The following is a 16,679-nucleotide window of genomic DNA, read 5'->3' as shown; positions in this document are numbered from 1 at the left end:
CAGAGAAAGAGAGACAGAAATAGGGAGAGAGAGAGGGGGGGGAGGGAGAGGGAGGAAAGAGACTGCGATATCTCAATAAGACATCGATCGCTCATTAGTAACACAAGAACGGTTCCTCGTTCTCCTTTTACTGGTACACGCATACACATACGAGAGTTAGAAAGAAAGAGAGTGAGAGAGAGAGAGAGAGAGAGAGAAATACTCGTGTTAGCCTTCTTTATCGTATACACGATGCTCCATCCGTTATATCCGTCACCCTTCTCTTCTTCTCTCTCTTTCACTCAACTCACTCACTCACTTCACGTCGTACATATATACATACATACATACGTACATGTACACGTATATATCAACGTACTCTCGTAAACTTGACCCAGTGAAAAACGGAACGGCGGATCGAACGAGTAGTTTCACCTCTTTCTCTCATTCTCTCTCTCTCTCTTTATCTCTCTCTCTCTCTTTATCTCTCTCTCCCTCTCTTTCTCTCTTTCACGAGTTACGTCTGGCTTGCATCCGTTCTTTTTCGTTCGTGCCGTCGAGCAGGAGCACGTGCGTCCACGCATGCACGCGACTACCCTGCGAGATTAATGCGCTCACTCGAGAGTCGCGAGAGGCGGCCCGTTTAGAGTTTATCTCGATAACGCCAGGAAATAGAATAGACTCTACGGTGGATTTATTTCGACGCCAAAGTGAAATAATCAATCTTTCCATTGCGTGTAAACAAGACGGAAAGTTTCCGAGAGAAAGAGAGAGAGAGAGAAGTCTTCTATTCCCATCGTATAAACCTTATTCTCGGTTTATTTATCTCGAATCAAACGAGTCTTCGTGTATATCCTGCCAATCAAAAGTTCGAGTACACTACAAATGTAGATTTGCATTTGCATTACACATAGTTACGTACAATCTATAGATTTTCTTCATTTTGTTAACATGTGTTCTATATGATTTATCGGTTATCAAAATTCATTAAATTCTTCAAATCGTAAGTTATATGCTTTTGCAATAATACAAAAAACATTTTAAAGGTCTTTAGCATTGTTACAAATATTAGATCTTTCAGTGAACCGGTGTGACGTCTCTCAAGTAAATCGTTCACCTCTTATGCGGTAAGAAATGAACAGTTTTAATTGACGTCTACTCAAACTTTCTGCCAATAAGATATATGCTTATGGTAGACAAAGAAGAAATGAAGGATGTGGTAGTGATGATGTTGGTGTAGGGAAAAAAAGAAGAAAAGGGGGAGAGTTTAAATCGACGTTTGAAAGTTCGTAAGCTGGTTGCAGCGAGTTCCTACCTACCTACCTACCTACCTGTTATCTCGGTGAAACATCGATCGGTGGTACTTGGGAATGGAGCAGGAGAGGCTCAGCTACTCCCATCTCTCTCTTTCTCTCTTTCGTGTCCTACGCCTCCTTCAGAGGAGAGAGAATCTTCTCGCTCCCTCTCATTCCCTTTCGTTCCCTTTCGTTCCCTCTCATTCCCTTTCATTCCCTTTCCGTCTCTTTCTCCTTCGGTCGAGTTGAACTTGACCCAGTGAGCAGAGAACCGTAGCAGGAGGGAACACGCCTGAAATCTTTGAGGCTTACTCTCTCACACTTAATTGCCACTGACCCTCTTCTCTCTCTCTCTCTCTCTCTTTCTTTCTATCTATCTATCTCTTTCTCTTTCTCTTCACTTGCTCTTGAAGCATTTCTCGTCTCGTCTGGTCTCGTCCTTTGAAACAAGTATCTGGACATCGAGACGCTTACGTCAAGAGTCTCTCTAATGAGAAGTCCTCCTTCCCTTTTTTGCGGATACAAAGTCTTTGACAAATTGCTGTTAGATGCACTTTCTCCGTTCTAGCGTCAACGATAATATAACTTTGTTGTTGAGCATCGATAAGATGCTCTCCATTTATCTCCATTCCTTCCTACTTTTTTTCTTTCTTTCTTTCCTTACCTTTCCTTTACTTTCCTTTTTTCTTATCGCGAATTTGTAAAACGTTTCTCTTTCGTCTGGAATCCTACATAGAATTTTTTTTCATTTATTTTCCTCGTAGTATTCTCATTTACCTTTTTTTTCTCTCTCTCTCTTTCTCTCTTTCATTCTGTTTTTATCTATCTCTTTCTGGTACGAGCTGGCAAGGCAAGCGCATCGTTTGCAACGATAAACAAAGGAGAGAACACAACAGCCCGAGGGATTCCGTGCGCGCCTGACCGGCTGGAATGGAAAGAGAGAGAGAGAGAGAGAGAGAGAAGAGAGGGTGTTAATGTGCTAGTGAGAGAAAGGAACGGGGGTGTTAGTGGAAACGGGTCGAGAAGAGCTCATGGATATCCGTGCTTCTTGCTGGTAGTAGTCCTATTACTTAGCCAAAGAGAGAACGAGAGAGAGAGAGAGAGGGAGAGAATGAGAAGTGGAGATGGAAGCAGAGGTATAACGCGATTGCGGTGGCGAGACCAACACACACACACACACACACATACACAAACACACAGCATGCACAAAGAGAGTAGGAGAGATAGAGAGTGCGAGGAAGAGGGAAAACGGAGGCACGTCAATGGGCGAATAGGAGAGGCCACGTGTGAATGAAGGAAGGGTAGGTAGATAAAAGTGGGGATGAATGAGTGCATCTTAGGAACGGTACCAGTCAGCTGATTTTACATATATCCTAACTTCAAACTTTTTCAAATATTCCACGTGAAAATACTTCATATCCTGTTCCAACATTTCGATAGAATCTTCAGAAATTTCTTCTTCTTTCTAATAGACGTATTATAATACATGTATCTGTGTATGTACGTATCAAGGGTAGTAGAGAAACGCGAGCCTATTTTGATTCACATCGTAATTCAAGTATATCTTTTTCTAGCCTGTGGGAAAGAACGGGTACGATGGGAAAGACTGGAAAACAATCGTGTCGATAAATCTTAGAAACGTCTTCGAAGAGATAGTTCATCGACCTCGGCGTATAGGGTAGCCCTAGGAAACCGACACGAAGCATGCCTCGCGATCCGTTCCATTCAGTGCCATCCAGAACGAAAGAGAGAAAGAGAGAGCGAGAGGAAGAGGCAGAGGGAGAGGAAGAGGGAAGCATTATCTCCCTACGACCCTGAAATTCCCACTGTCCTCCTTCCACTTCTCATCCTCCTCGGCGCAAAGAAAGTGAGATAGAGATAGATAGATATATAGAGTGAATGAGTGAGTGAGCGAGCGAGCGAGTGAGAAAGTGAGATAGAAGAGGGGAAAGAGGCAACCCCCTACCGTTTTCCACGTCGCGCCGATGTGCCCGTTTGCTCTCCTCTACACCCGTACCTACTACCTACTTTATTGCCTCTAGGCGCCTGGCGCTTCTTTATGCCGGAGTGCGAAGTGTGAATGGCTTCTGTGAACCTGACCCGACCGACAAACCACCACCACCAACATCACCACCGACACAACCACTAACGTCGAGACCCATTACATCAGCCTCGACGGAAGCAGCAGCGCAACACGCGGACCTGCCGCGACCATGTGTACACACAGATGAACCAACGAGAGAGAGACGGAAAATGTGTACGCGTGCGACAAATACATACCGCATACACATAAACAGAGAGAGAGGAGAGAGAGAGGGAGATACATGTAAAAGTATAAACGAACGTGCAAAGCAAAAGCTTTCTCGTGGATTTGTTTAGTACGTAGTAGAGAGACTCGGTCGAGCTCACAACACAAGTCCCCTCTTCCAAACACGTAATACATACTTTACGGACCGCCTACCAGCGGGTAAAAGCCTCCCTCCATATAATGCACCAACGGTTGGGCGCGTGCCAATTCTTTCGAAGCATAGCCCAACAACAACAACAAGCGAAAGAGAGAGAGAGAGAGAGACCAACACACAGTTAAAGAAGACGTCCAATCCACTCTCTCTCTCTCTTCCTCTCTGTATCAATGACTAGGCCTCTTTAACACTCAATTCGTCACGTTCGATTAACGATCCCCTAAATCCTCCGACCGTTTCATTCTTCTCTTCTTTGGCTTTAGGATAGGAATGAAAATAAAAAAATGTTCAGCAGGTTTGACTAAACTTGTTCGTCGACCAATGGTATCTGTATAATTCGTGTGTTTGTTTAACCTGTATTGGAAATGCGAGTTAAAAATATTTGATGATGGTATTGTGCGGTAACAAATATACTCAGCACGTATTCGATACGATCGTGAAATATGTGTCCGTGAACACACGGAATGGGAAAGAAGGAGAAAGAAAAGGGACGCTTGGTATTTGCGACCGGAAAGATTTTGTCAATCTTCCTCTTCTTCCCCCTCCTCCTTCTTCTTCCTCTTCTTCTTTTTATTCTTCCTGTACTTCCAGCTGTGTGCTTTTAGCCGAGCGCTCAACCGAATCGCTCCGTGACTGAGAAACCGAGATTTCATTGAGGAACAATAGGTACATGACACCTGTAAAGGACAACCCACCGGCGGCGCCTAGACCTACATTACGACAATAACGTCGCTTACCAACGACGCTTTCAAACGACTCGACTTGCCAACAGAAGCAACAAGGATACCAAATATATAATAGTATTCTATGTAAGCATGTAAATGCGCTACGTTTATACATAAGTATACGTGTATGTGTAAGTTTCTCGTGCGATGGAAAAGAGAGAGAAAGAGAGACAGAGAGAGAGGCAGAGAGAGCGAAGTGGAAGAGGAGACTCACTGGCACGAGTCTAACAGTAGGGCAATGTCACACCTAGGCTATTATTCTCGCGAGCAAATCTACGGCAGACTAATAACCTGTCACCAACTGCCACCGTGCTTGCTACTCACGGAGTAACGTCGAGCAGCCTCTCCTTACGTGACTAATGCTTCTCCTCTGTGTCTCGCACTTGCATCCGTGTATATGTGTGACTTTATGTACATAAACGTGTTGTATATTCGTGTACGTGTCGGTGGGTGGATAGGACGTGGACGATATCTTCTCTCTTTGTCTTCTTGGTCTTCGTGTTTCTCTCTCTTTCTCTCCCCCTTCTCTCTACTCTCTACTCCTAACCTCTCCTCATTCCTCTTCGTTCCCCACTTCACTTCGTCATCCTCATCAACCATCTCTTTTACGATAGCACGCTGTCGACCCAACAACTATTTATGTAAGCGTCAAGCAAGCTGGCGCGAGCAAGCGAGAAGGGGCAATTAAGTACGGCGCGTGCCGTTCCTCTGCATAGTTATTAAGCCTCCCCTTTTGGATGGTTACGAGGTTACGAGTACGTTGTTAATATACAACGAGGAGAATTATTGCTAATCGGTATGGAAATCAAGTAGCCATTGAGTTACTTTCCTTCTTTAATTCAACCAGTCGAAACACGATGTATTGTTTTGGCCTATTCGATTCATATGAATATGTTTGATCGTAGATTTAAAATTGACATGAGTTCTGTTTAGAAGAAAATATTTATTTTCTCGAATTCGTGTTTTGGAATCAATTGCGAATAAAAGAAATTGTTTCTCTATCAAATGAAATACATATCTCGAGGTGTAAGTGTTGTTTGTTATTACATTTGGAAATAAATTTTTATCGTATTTTAGATATTTTTTTGAACCCAGTGCGTAGAAATATTTTCAAAAATGAATATTTGGAAAGAAAATTATGGAAGATAAATCATCGAGATCATTTGTTTGAATCTGTACGATGACATTGTTTTAAAAATGATTTTCGATTTATCTAGTATATGGAAACATTCTCGACAATTTACAAGATTTTCGAGTAATCGAAGAGACATCAAGGAAGAAGGATCAGCGAGTAAAGTTCGAGGTCGAGTAAGTTTCGTCGTAAACGGCAAATTCCGCTTTTCTCGTTTCAGATCGTCTTCCTTGGACAATATTGAAAAGCTATTGAAGCTTGTTCGCAAAGATCGAGAGGGAAAGTGTTAATGCGCCCTTCTGCTATCCACATAAGATCTCGAGAAAGTTTCGTGAGAACTTTCGAAGAATAAGAAAAGCATTTGCGGAAAACGAAAATGTGTAGATAAAAGAATTTCTGTCGAACGAGATCGTCTTCAAATAAAAAAAAAAAAAAAAAAGGAAAAGAAAAAGAAAGTAAAATACGAATAGGATAACTATCTCTAATTTCTCTACATTTTAAATCATAAATTCACATTTTTGCGTTATAAAAAAGAATAAAAAGTAATCAGGAATTTAATTGAACGCGTTAGTTCAGTCAATGATCTAATTACTTCCTCGCTATTATCAAAATGACTACTTTCATTACTAACAGCACTTTCCATTATTCATTTTCTACGACCGTATTAATAAACGTAGAAATTCCAAAACCGTTGACGCCAACTCGCATCGAATTTTCGGTGCGATAAAAATGAAGAAAATGAATGAATGCATTAATGATGCAAGTGTGATCGAACTTTAACAAACTAAAATAGATGAATTTCAATATATTAGAACGTAGAGGAGATACCTAACAAACTTTAGCAAACTTTTAAAATACCAAGTTCCATGTATGCGAGCACATAGATGGAAAAAAGTAAAAGAAAGTTAAAAGGAAGGAAAGAAAGAAAGAAAGAAAGAAAAAAAATAAAGACAGGTGATATTCTGTGAGAAGACTTTATAGCAACCAAGAGGCGTAGGTACATAGGTATGTAACGGCATCGTGCCAGTTAGTGTGTTTGAGAGAGTTAACTGACCTCGCATAACCCTGAAGGGAGAACGAGCTATTAACGTGGCGTATGCCATTCATTCTTGCCGCGTCCCTCGGTTTTCCCTCTCTTGCTCTTTCTCGCTCTGGTCGGTCTCTTTCTCACACCAATACTCGACCGACCTTTACTTCCCTCGTATTACGAGCGCGCGTACACAAACGTCGAAAACGGCGTGTATCGTACCGCCGGCTAATGGTCTTACGGTGCATAGTTCGAGTCCATTCATAACTCGACGAATGGGAAGAGCCTGTGTGTATATATATATATATATGTGTGTGTGTGTGTGCGCGAGAAAGAGAAAGAGAGAGATAGACCCCCTACATACTCTGTGGATTCGTCACCGGTACACGAGAATACCACCAATACCAACTTGCTCGACACTGATATGTTCCTTGGAGGAAGGCAAAATAGAAAGAGAGAGAGAGACAGAGAAGAAGAAGAAAAATAGATGTGACAAGAGAAAGAGGGAAAGAGACAAGGATAGAGAGAGAAAGAGAAAAAATAGGTCTCTGCACGTGTGCCAATGTCGTGGCTATTCTTGCGTGGGAGAAATCGTGATACTGAATCCGAACACGTCCTCCCTTGCTTTGCAATGCTTTTGTTTGATAATACATACTGATTTTTTTCCCTTAGATCATTTACAATCCTATATCTTTTTCCTCAAAATCAACGGGTGTTCACTTTATTTCTTTTTCTTTTTTTTTTTTTTTTTTTTTTTTTTTTTATAACAAATAGCTTTCCTCGTTCCTTCTCTATATTCATTTCTGTTTTATTTCTTATACATTCGTCATCTGATTTACATTCGTCGAGAGAATTGAAATACTCGCGGTGTGGTAATGTTTGCTTAATAAATTATACACGCAATTAGAATTTTTTGTAGTTTATAATTAAGTATAATAGATAGAATCAAGATTTATATTGTTATTCATTGATACTCGACTTGATTCAATTATTACAAAGTATAATTAGTTTCGCTAAGAATCGTATCATTAATTCTCGTGCTACTTCTCATTTCGATTTCAAAATAAATAAGCTCACGCGTGTGATGATTAGAATACCGGTTGCGACTTCCATTCATTTTTATCTTCGTGCAATTACGTATGTAAATATTTAAATATGTAAAAATAAAAAAAAAGGAACGCTCTTTCCGATGATTGCATTCATCGAAAGTAAGGTAGAAAAATTATAAAACATGTTTTTATGTAACATTCAATGCTTTGCAATCCACTCACGTTAAAAATCTCGTTCTGATATAAAAATACGTGAACGAATCTGCAGACGGCTTGTCGCATAATCGAATAAGAAAAAAAAAAAAAAAGAAAAAGAAAAGAAAAAGAAGAAAGAAAGAAAGAAAGAATGGACGGGGAAAGAAGGGATTGAAAAGATTCCAAAGATATCATGCAAACGATGGGATCGTGAGTTACGGTACGTTGAAAACTATGACCAAGGTCAATATCGAAACGGAAATGGTTTACCCACCTGTTCCCCGTTTTTCTCTCTCTTTCTCTCTTTCAATCTCCCCCTCGCACAATCCTATCCTACACATACATCTACACCTACACACCTACACATACACACACATACAGACACACACAGGTATATATATATATCGTCTTAGTTAACAGATTCTCGAGTCTCGACCATGCGATGACTTTCGAACATGAAAGAGAGATAGACGGAAACTGAGAGAATGAGAAATAAAGAGAAAGAGAGAAAAAGAAACGAATAAAAACAGGTGGCACGCGCGTGCCAACGTGCGAGAAGATCGGAAGATCAATCTCTTCGGATTAGATACAGAGACGAAAAGGAAGAAGAATGAGACAGAGAGAGACAGAGAGAGAGAAAGAGAGAGAGAGAGAAAGAGACAGATAGATAGATAGGAAGATAGAAAGATTATTAGATAGTTAAATTGTTAGGTAGATAGATAGAAAGAGATAGATAGAGATGAAAAGAAGGTTGACTCGTATAATGGCTGTCCTGGATTACACAGAGTCAACTTTTATCTCTCTCTCTCTCTCTCTCTCTCTCTTTTTATCTCACACACATATAAACACATTTATACATCCTACATCTTCCCCCATACATATAAACTACTTTCCCATACATATATATATATCTCTTTCTGTTGGGCGCACGTCGTGAAATAAAATGCCGGAGAGGAAACGTCGCGGTGCCGGAGGCAGCAGCAGCAGCAGCAGCAACAACAGCAGCAGCAGCAGCATCAGCAGGAGGAGGAGGAGAAGGAGGAGGAAGAGGTGGAGGAAGGGGAGGTAGTAACCGAGAATGGAGGGCGAGAGGTGTACCAGAGAGGGATCGGGAAACTATTGACCACGTTGGGAAGCCGTTTAACCCCCACGAGTGCGCGCGAAACGAGACTGAGAGAGATAGAAAGAGAAAGAGACAGATAGTGAGGGTGTGTGTGTGTGTGTATATATATGAGAGAGAGAGAGAGAGAGAGAAGAGAGACACGCGGACTCGCACACGAACGCGAACGAGATGTTCGGCCGTGAGTGAACGTGTAACCGTACAGGAAGGGAAAGCATAAACGATCTCTACACACGACGGGCTCATTCATGACGTTGGAACTTTGGTAGGTGTGAGACGCGTACGGTTGCTCTCTCTCTCTCTCTCTCTTTCTCTCTCTCTCTCCTCTCGTGGCCACGTGCGAACCTGAGCCACGCACGTGCTATTATCGTACTTAAACTTCTACCTTTCTCGCTTCGTCAAACTACACGTTTACTGGATTTATTATCTCTATGAAAATCTATCTTCCCATGCATCCCTCCATCCTTGCATGTATATAGGTATGTATTTGTGTATATATGCATGTATGTATGCATGTATGTATGTATCTATGTGTTTATGCGTGTGTTAATCTTTTGGGGTATTTATCTACAAAAATTTGCAATCTTTCTAATTGATAGTCATATACATTCAATCATTTTTTCAGTACTGTATATGTATAACTTTGTAGTATTAGATTGAAATTTGGGAATAATATTTGATATTATATACGATATTTGTCATTATTATATCTATATTATTATTATTAATTATTAATTCAAAGTTACTGTATTACTTTTATACACATATACATGCTTATCTTTCCAAGATAATATTCCCTTTAAAAGTGATTCCTAAAATAAGAAATAAAATTATACGAAAAGTATACTTCGGAAAAAGAAAAAATGAGAAAATAAATCGCTTCCCTCAATGAAAATTATTCCCAATCACTTTGTACGCCCATGAAACGATAAAAGTAATCGCACGAGAAAAGTACTTAAGTACTTACTTACGTTAACATACATACACATGCATCCACACACATACAGACACACAAAACACATTCGCAAAGGCGATAAGGAGACGCACGTGCGTCGAACGAGAGTGAAACTCTCCGATATGACGTAAATAACCATCGTCGTAGTCGTAGTCGTCCGCATGCGGTATATTACGTGGCACGCGTTACACTCGATTAAATAATCGCTCGACTTGCCAAAGTCGAGGTCGTTGTCGATGCGTTGTCGTTTAGTCCGTCGATCGAATCCATCTTCGAAGGAAGGAAGGAAGGAAGGAAAACGTGTCGTCGATGGTTCAGGTCGTTAACCCGATGTTTACTTGTAGGACAGAAAGAGAGAGACAGAGAGAGAGAAAGAGAGAGAGAGAGAACTAGTATCGTCTCTTTTATGTACACACACATACACACAAACAAACATACATACTTACATACATGCATATATATGCATAAGAACGTAGATGTGCATTTGCGTTCGTAGTCGAAAGACCTTGAAAGTTTCGCTAAGTTTATACGATGTAGTGTATAGGTATTATATGCACGCGTATATAATATATATATATTTGTATGTGTATTCGTGCAAGAGAGAGAGAGAGAGAGAGAGAGAGAGATCGTAAAGGCACGCGCCTTGTCGCATAGTTGGAAACTTAGGTCGCGCGTTAAGCGAGCGTGTACGAGTGTCTCTCCATTCGATTATAGTAGTCTAGCCATCCCAAGAGTATCGTACATACGTAGTACGTCACTTTATGGTCGATAAATGTTCATGAAGGATGCCACATACTATGAAATGTTATCTCTCATCCATTCGACATCTCATTCACACATATCGTTCCTGACCACTTCTCGTTCGAATATCTTGTCTATTAATGTAATTTCTATTAATCTAGGTAATTATGATATTTCATAAGCAATCCGTTTAAATTTACTATATTTGTTCTATTTGCAAAACTATTATTCATCATAATTATTATTATTATTATTATTATTATTATTATAGAAAAAATGCTTAATAATAATAATAATAATAGATAAATTGTTTCTAAGTTTGCATTTGAAGTCAACACGCAATTTTTGATATTGTAATTTAATTTTTATATTCGTCCGTTTCGTTATAAATGGAATGGGATAGTATACGCATTTTTTTAATTTTATTCGTTTGTTTTGAATATGTTTTTATTTATCGCAATATCGATTGATGAATTTTTCTAATCTCTAAAAGTTTGATTTAACGAAAGGAAAGTTTTTCTATCGTCACTATATTACTATATTCTCTCTCCGTCCTTGTTTCTCGCACACTTATTGTTAGTGTGTTGCACACTTGAGCGTCCTTCGGCGTTGGAAGTCAGGGCAGGGCGTTGATTACTGGGCGGCACAGCAACGACGACTAATAGCTCCGCTAACTGCCCGTAGCCCTGATTGTTGGCTCACGATCACCGTCTTTGAAACTCACCCTACGCATAATAACTACCGGCTAGCGAAAGCGACGAGCTGCCATTGTTTCATCTTCCAACGCACAATCAAGTTACAACCCTAAACGAAGATTTTATTTTACAATATCTATTGAAATAATATTTTGATAAAATTCTAACACAAATTTCGCATCAATTTTATATTATGCACTCTATTAAAAGAAAGAAAATAAACAAGAAATTAAACCGAAAACATAATAATTCTCATAAAAAAAGAAAAAAAAAAAAAGAAAATAGAAGCATTACAAGTTGAATCCAATCATTATAATAAAAAATATTATACCAAATATAATTTTTCCCGAGATACACGCGAGGATTGGAATAAATGATCGAAATTAATTGGTCGTAAACGGTAAAGATATTTTTTTATGATTTTTATGAAATGCACACGATTGATATTTGATCCTATTCGGAATAAACAAAATTTGTAGATTGAATAAAAGTAAAAAAGGATTGAAGAGTGAAAGTAAAACAGACGTTGGGTGTTTGTTCCCGTACTTGCAAGCCGTTCGAGAGCTCTCACTGACCACCGAGGAGAGTTTGCAGCACCGAAGCGAACAACCGTTTAAACTCTGCTTGGATATCACTGACCTGCCCTCATATTGCTCCACGTGTTCTGCCTCCCGTTACGAGATAGTCTTGTTTCTCGCATCTCTATTCACGACATTCCACAAAAAGACCTTTCTCTGTGTCTCCTATATGTTTCTGATCAACGTAAAATACAAACACGAACACGTAAGATAGTTTCATATGAATATGTTAATATAAGTAGGATGTACAATAATTAATTATAATGTGCAAATTAAAACTCATATCGGTTATACTAATTATAGTCTAATTCATTTACATATTAATCGTTACCGTCCATAAAATTATCAAAAATAAAATAAATCATCCGTTTAGATTTTATTTCAAATTTTATATTCTATTTTAGTTCTAAATCAGAATAATGAATATATTCATGTGAATTTATACATAATCATTTCCATATTAATCGCTATAACTACAAACAAAAAATTATCATAAGTTAAATTAAAGATCTTATATTTTTATTTTATTTTCTTCTATTTTTTTTTTTTTTTTTTGTACTATTGATGTATTTTTATTTCTAAGTTTCAATTAAAAATTTAATTATATTAATCTGTACTAAATTCCCTATTAATCAAAATTACTTAAAAACACGATCGTAGTTAAATTGTTATTTTTATTTAGTCTTTTTTCGACTCGTTGTCAGAGGTCCTATATATCCTAATTCTAAGTTCGAGTTAGTTTCGAGAATGAAAAAAATTAAAGCAGATCGATTGATATGTTACGTCCCATATAAACGACCTTGTGGCTAAGTCATTCAGAATCGATGATCGATTTTACAGAAAGGGGGAAAAATGTGGTAATAATAAAAAAGAAAAAAAAAAGACAGGGGGAAAAGGGAGAATCCGTGTAGCAGACGGGATCGTAAACCTTCGGGAATAGCTTCGGGTTGATGCTTTCCTCTCTCTTTCTCTTTCTTTCACACTCATATACACACTCACTAACTCACTCCCTCCCTCACTCACTCACTCACTCTAGAATCCTTTATTTCTTCCAACTTTATGGTTCGAGTTACGACGATCCGTCTCGACTAGGTGGGAGAAGAATGACTGGCGAAGTTGTGTAGCTATCGAGATGGGGACAAGTTCAAGTGGCAAGGTCACCACCAGCTTGTTTCCTCACCGCCTACATCAAGATTTATACTTTCCACGTGGTCCATTCTGTTGACCCACTTTTCAAACGAATTTCCGCGATCCCATCGAGGTTATCGGAAACCTATTCGATATCGTGTTACAGCTATGAAATATACTGCGAGTATATACACTCAGTCACTGAAATATTCTTACCCACACTCCCACACCTTTATACCCTTTGACAATCAATTTTTCAATAATTTGCATTACCTTGCAATATTGAATTTACAAATTTTTACATTGGTAGATTGAAAAGTAAATAGCCTCTAACGTAGAAACAATCTTTTTATTTAGAAAATAAAAAATAAAGTTTTTTTTTAGTACCGAGAGTGAAAACTTTTTCTAATTGACCGTTATATTATGTTTTTGATGTAAATGAATTTTGTAAAATTGCATTACAAGCAAATATTCATTGCTATATATCGACAGTAGGGTTACGAGCTCTCTTTTAACTCATTATACTTGCTTTATTTCACATTGGAATACAATAACGTATGATTTTAATGTACGTTATAGATCGTCGAATTTAATTAAACTCAACATTAGATAATCAAAAAATATTTAAAAGGCAATAGGAATAAATTTATCTGATATTACAAGTTTTACATTATATTTTTTGAAAGTACAATAATAACTTATTTCCGATTAGATTTACAGATGTCTAATTAATTCAAAGATTACGATCGTATAATCGTTAGAATAAGAATAACAGTGTTGAATCATATTCGATTCATTTAATAGAAAATACTTGTGAAAAACGAAAAACTTGACAATACCAAAAAAATATAATAAATAAACCATCCAAATTGGTTTTCTAAAAGAAGAAGAAATAATCTTGAAAAGTAAATCGTTTGGAAAGCAGGAATCGAAGTGACGGATCGATTGGTACGAAATCGAAAAGCCTTGGAAGGAAGGAACGAAGGAAGGAACGAACGAACGAACGAACGAACGAAGAAAGAAAGGGAAGAAGGAAAGTGCGAGGGGTGTATAGTACGATGATAGGAAAAATGCGGAAGGCACTTTGAAGGTAACGCTCGGGGGCCAGCGTGCATCCTCGAGAGGACCTGTTGCTCCCCTACGAGAGAGAGTGTTTGTGCCCGTTTTGCAGTCAGAAACGTACATGGTGAAAGCGAGAAAGAGAGAGAGAGAGAGAGAAGGAGAAGGAGGGAGGGAGAAAGAGGGAGGTCGCAGAAAGGGCGAAGGGAGGCCCGTCGAGTTTAGCGGTTAGTCGTAGTGGTGAGAAAGAGCAAGGGGTAAGAAGGGGGCAGGGAGAGATTCCGGAATGGAAGACGAGAGATAGCAAGTATATCTACCCTTTGTAAATTCGGCCTTAATGCGCAACGGCCTCGAGAGGGTCGGTGAAGGCGTTGTGCTGAGTAGGATAGAGAAGGATAAATAACAGAAGGATGAGGATGAAAAGGGGATGGGCGTTACTCGGCGTGCCAACAACGGGGTCACTAGGGTGTTTCTCGGCAAGTTTTCAACGCTGGACAAGTTTAGACCAGGACGTAGATCTTCCCCCTCCGTGGTTGGCCACTTTTCGAGTGTGCTGAATGTTGCCGAGATTATATTCGTTCTCCTGCCTACTGCCGGAGGACCGGACGAAAATAAAAATCAAAAGTAGAATCAAAATATCGGAAGGAAAGAGAGAGAGAGAGAGAGAAGGAGAGTGAGGGGAGGGAAAGAAGAAGTCGGGAGAGTTCAACGTTCTATTCGTCCCATCGAAGGCAGGTAAATGGAAGAATAAAAATAGATAGACAAGGTTACGGGGCTAACTCGATCAGTGGCAAGGGTTCATCAGCTTCTCCAGTCCGTTCCCCTCCTCCTCCTCCTCCTCTTCCTTCTCCTACTTCTCCTCTTCCTCTTTCCCCGTCGCTTCAGTAACAGATTCAACGATGAAGCATCGACGCGGACTGATCCGAGGTACCCGACGAAAATCACGTCACGAACGATCCGTTCATACGGTTGAATTGAACGGAAAGCCAGCCCCGGAGAGCGATCACGAGAAGCGCCCAACGTTCGGGAACTGAGTGATCCGTGCCAGAAGAGGACGAGGAGGAGGAGGAGGAGGAGGAGACTTTCGGAGGAGGGTGTGAGAGAGAAAGGGGTGTAGTAGGAGATTCCAGTAAACCGGTGCTCGACCTCGCTTCTCTCGAATCTCGATCTATCTCCCATATATACACGCATACATCCTCGAATCGAATGCATCGATGCTGTGTGCACGGCTTACCGTGCATACCGTAGTGTAGTTAGAGTGCGAGAGAGACGGATAGATAGGTAGATTGGTTGAAAGAGAAGAGAGGGAGAGAGAGAGAGAGATAGAGAATAACGGAGGAAGAGGAGAGAACTCCAACCCCGTTTTCACTTTCGCTCGCCCGCTAGCTCTCGCATGGCACATATTCGCGTATTCATCCTTCCCTTTCCCCTCCCTCCCTCCCACCCTCCCTTTCCTACCCTACCCTACCCTTCTCTTCCCTTCCCTTCCGTTCCCTTCCCTACCCTTTCTAGAGCCAACAACTCGTCGTTTCCCCGTCCCTTCGCTCTCTCCATGCCACACCACCACCACCACCACCACCTCACCACCCCCCTTAACGTCGACCTCGTACACACATATAGAAAGAGGGAGAGACAGAGAGAGATTGAAGCACCGTTCTGTTCTCTCAGTGTGTTTCGCCTACGTAAATGCACAAAGCTCAGCTGTTCTGTGACGTATACGTGCCTCAACCGTAAACCTCTTACACCCTCTCGTCGATCCCTACGAATCCCTCTTTCGTTTTCATCCTCTTTCTTCTTCTTCTTCTTCTTATTCTTCTTACTATTCTTAGCGAGCTTTTTATCTTTTTCTAACAATTTTCAATTTGAAGTATTTAAAGATTTTCTTTTAAACAGGGATCATTATTTTTTACCATTTATAAACTAAATGTAAATTATTTAAATATATTACAATTTGTGTTTGTATTTTAATTTACACCTATTGGTGAGATATTTGTTGAATCTTTTGTTTCAACCATTAAACTCTTGTCTTACGACATAATTTTGCGTTAATATATACGGGACTTTACATGGACGACCCGTATATGGGGTTGCTAGTAATGAATGGGTTAACATCAATAAGTTACTTCCAATTATCAAATACATTAGACCCAAGTAATTTCATTTAACCGTCATTGCTAATAAGAACTATGATAAAACGACGAAATTCTTGAATTTACCATACCCAACTAATTTCATTGACCCTCTAATTGCTAAGAAACTTTGATAAGACGACAAATTTTAGTATTCGTTTCCCCATTGAGGAATTTCCCGATCTTCTTGCCGGTAGAGAAAATCTTCGTCCTTTAAAATACGTGAGACTTACTTAGATCGTTTGAGTTTGAAGAAACACGGTCAAACGTTAGACCACAGAAGAGTTTTGGAAGCTCGTCAGAGGATATCACGAGGCGATCGTGCGAGACGCAAAACAGAGTCGTTCCGCGAAAATCCCTGAAGCGTGTCATTCGAGCTTTAGGTAACCTGTTGCTCCGTTCTCTGCTGC

General features: G+C 39.8%; 3 long non-coding RNA genes across 3 annotated transcripts; 2 read left to right on the top strand and 1 right to left on the bottom strand.

Moving 5' to 3' along the window:
* The first annotated feature begins 376 nt into the window (after positions 1-376).
* LOC122524572 lies at positions 377-1,371 on the top strand. The gene is made up of 3 exons (XR_006305579.1): positions 377-404; positions 911-982; positions 1,061-1,371. It is a non-coding gene; the product is annotated as an uncharacterized LOC122524572 (long non-coding RNA).
* Positions 1,372-1,664: 293 nt separating this feature from the next.
* Positions 1,665-14,627, bottom strand: LOC122524575. Its single transcript, XR_006305583.1, has 2 exons — positions 14,458-14,627; positions 1,665-2,002 (listed from the first exon to the last, which is right to left on the bottom strand). It is a non-coding gene; the product is annotated as an uncharacterized LOC122524575 (long non-coding RNA).
* On the top strand, positions 2,077-4,616 carry LOC122524567. Its single transcript, XR_006305574.1, has 2 exons — positions 2,077-2,575; positions 2,849-4,616. It is a non-coding gene; the product is annotated as an uncharacterized LOC122524567 (long non-coding RNA).
* Positions 14,628-16,679: the final 2,052 nt, after the last annotated feature.

Source organism: Polistes fuscatus, unplaced genomic scaffold (genome assembly GCF_010416935.1).
Source record: "Polistes fuscatus isolate 324 unplaced genomic scaffold, CU_Pfus_HIC Scaffold8, whole genome shotgun sequence".
NCBI classification, from domain to species: Eukaryota; Metazoa; Arthropoda; class Insecta; order Hymenoptera; family Vespidae; genus Polistes; species Polistes fuscatus.
The sequence above is the reverse complement of the archived record's forward strand: the minus strand, read 5'-3'. Positions and strand labels throughout refer to the sequence as shown.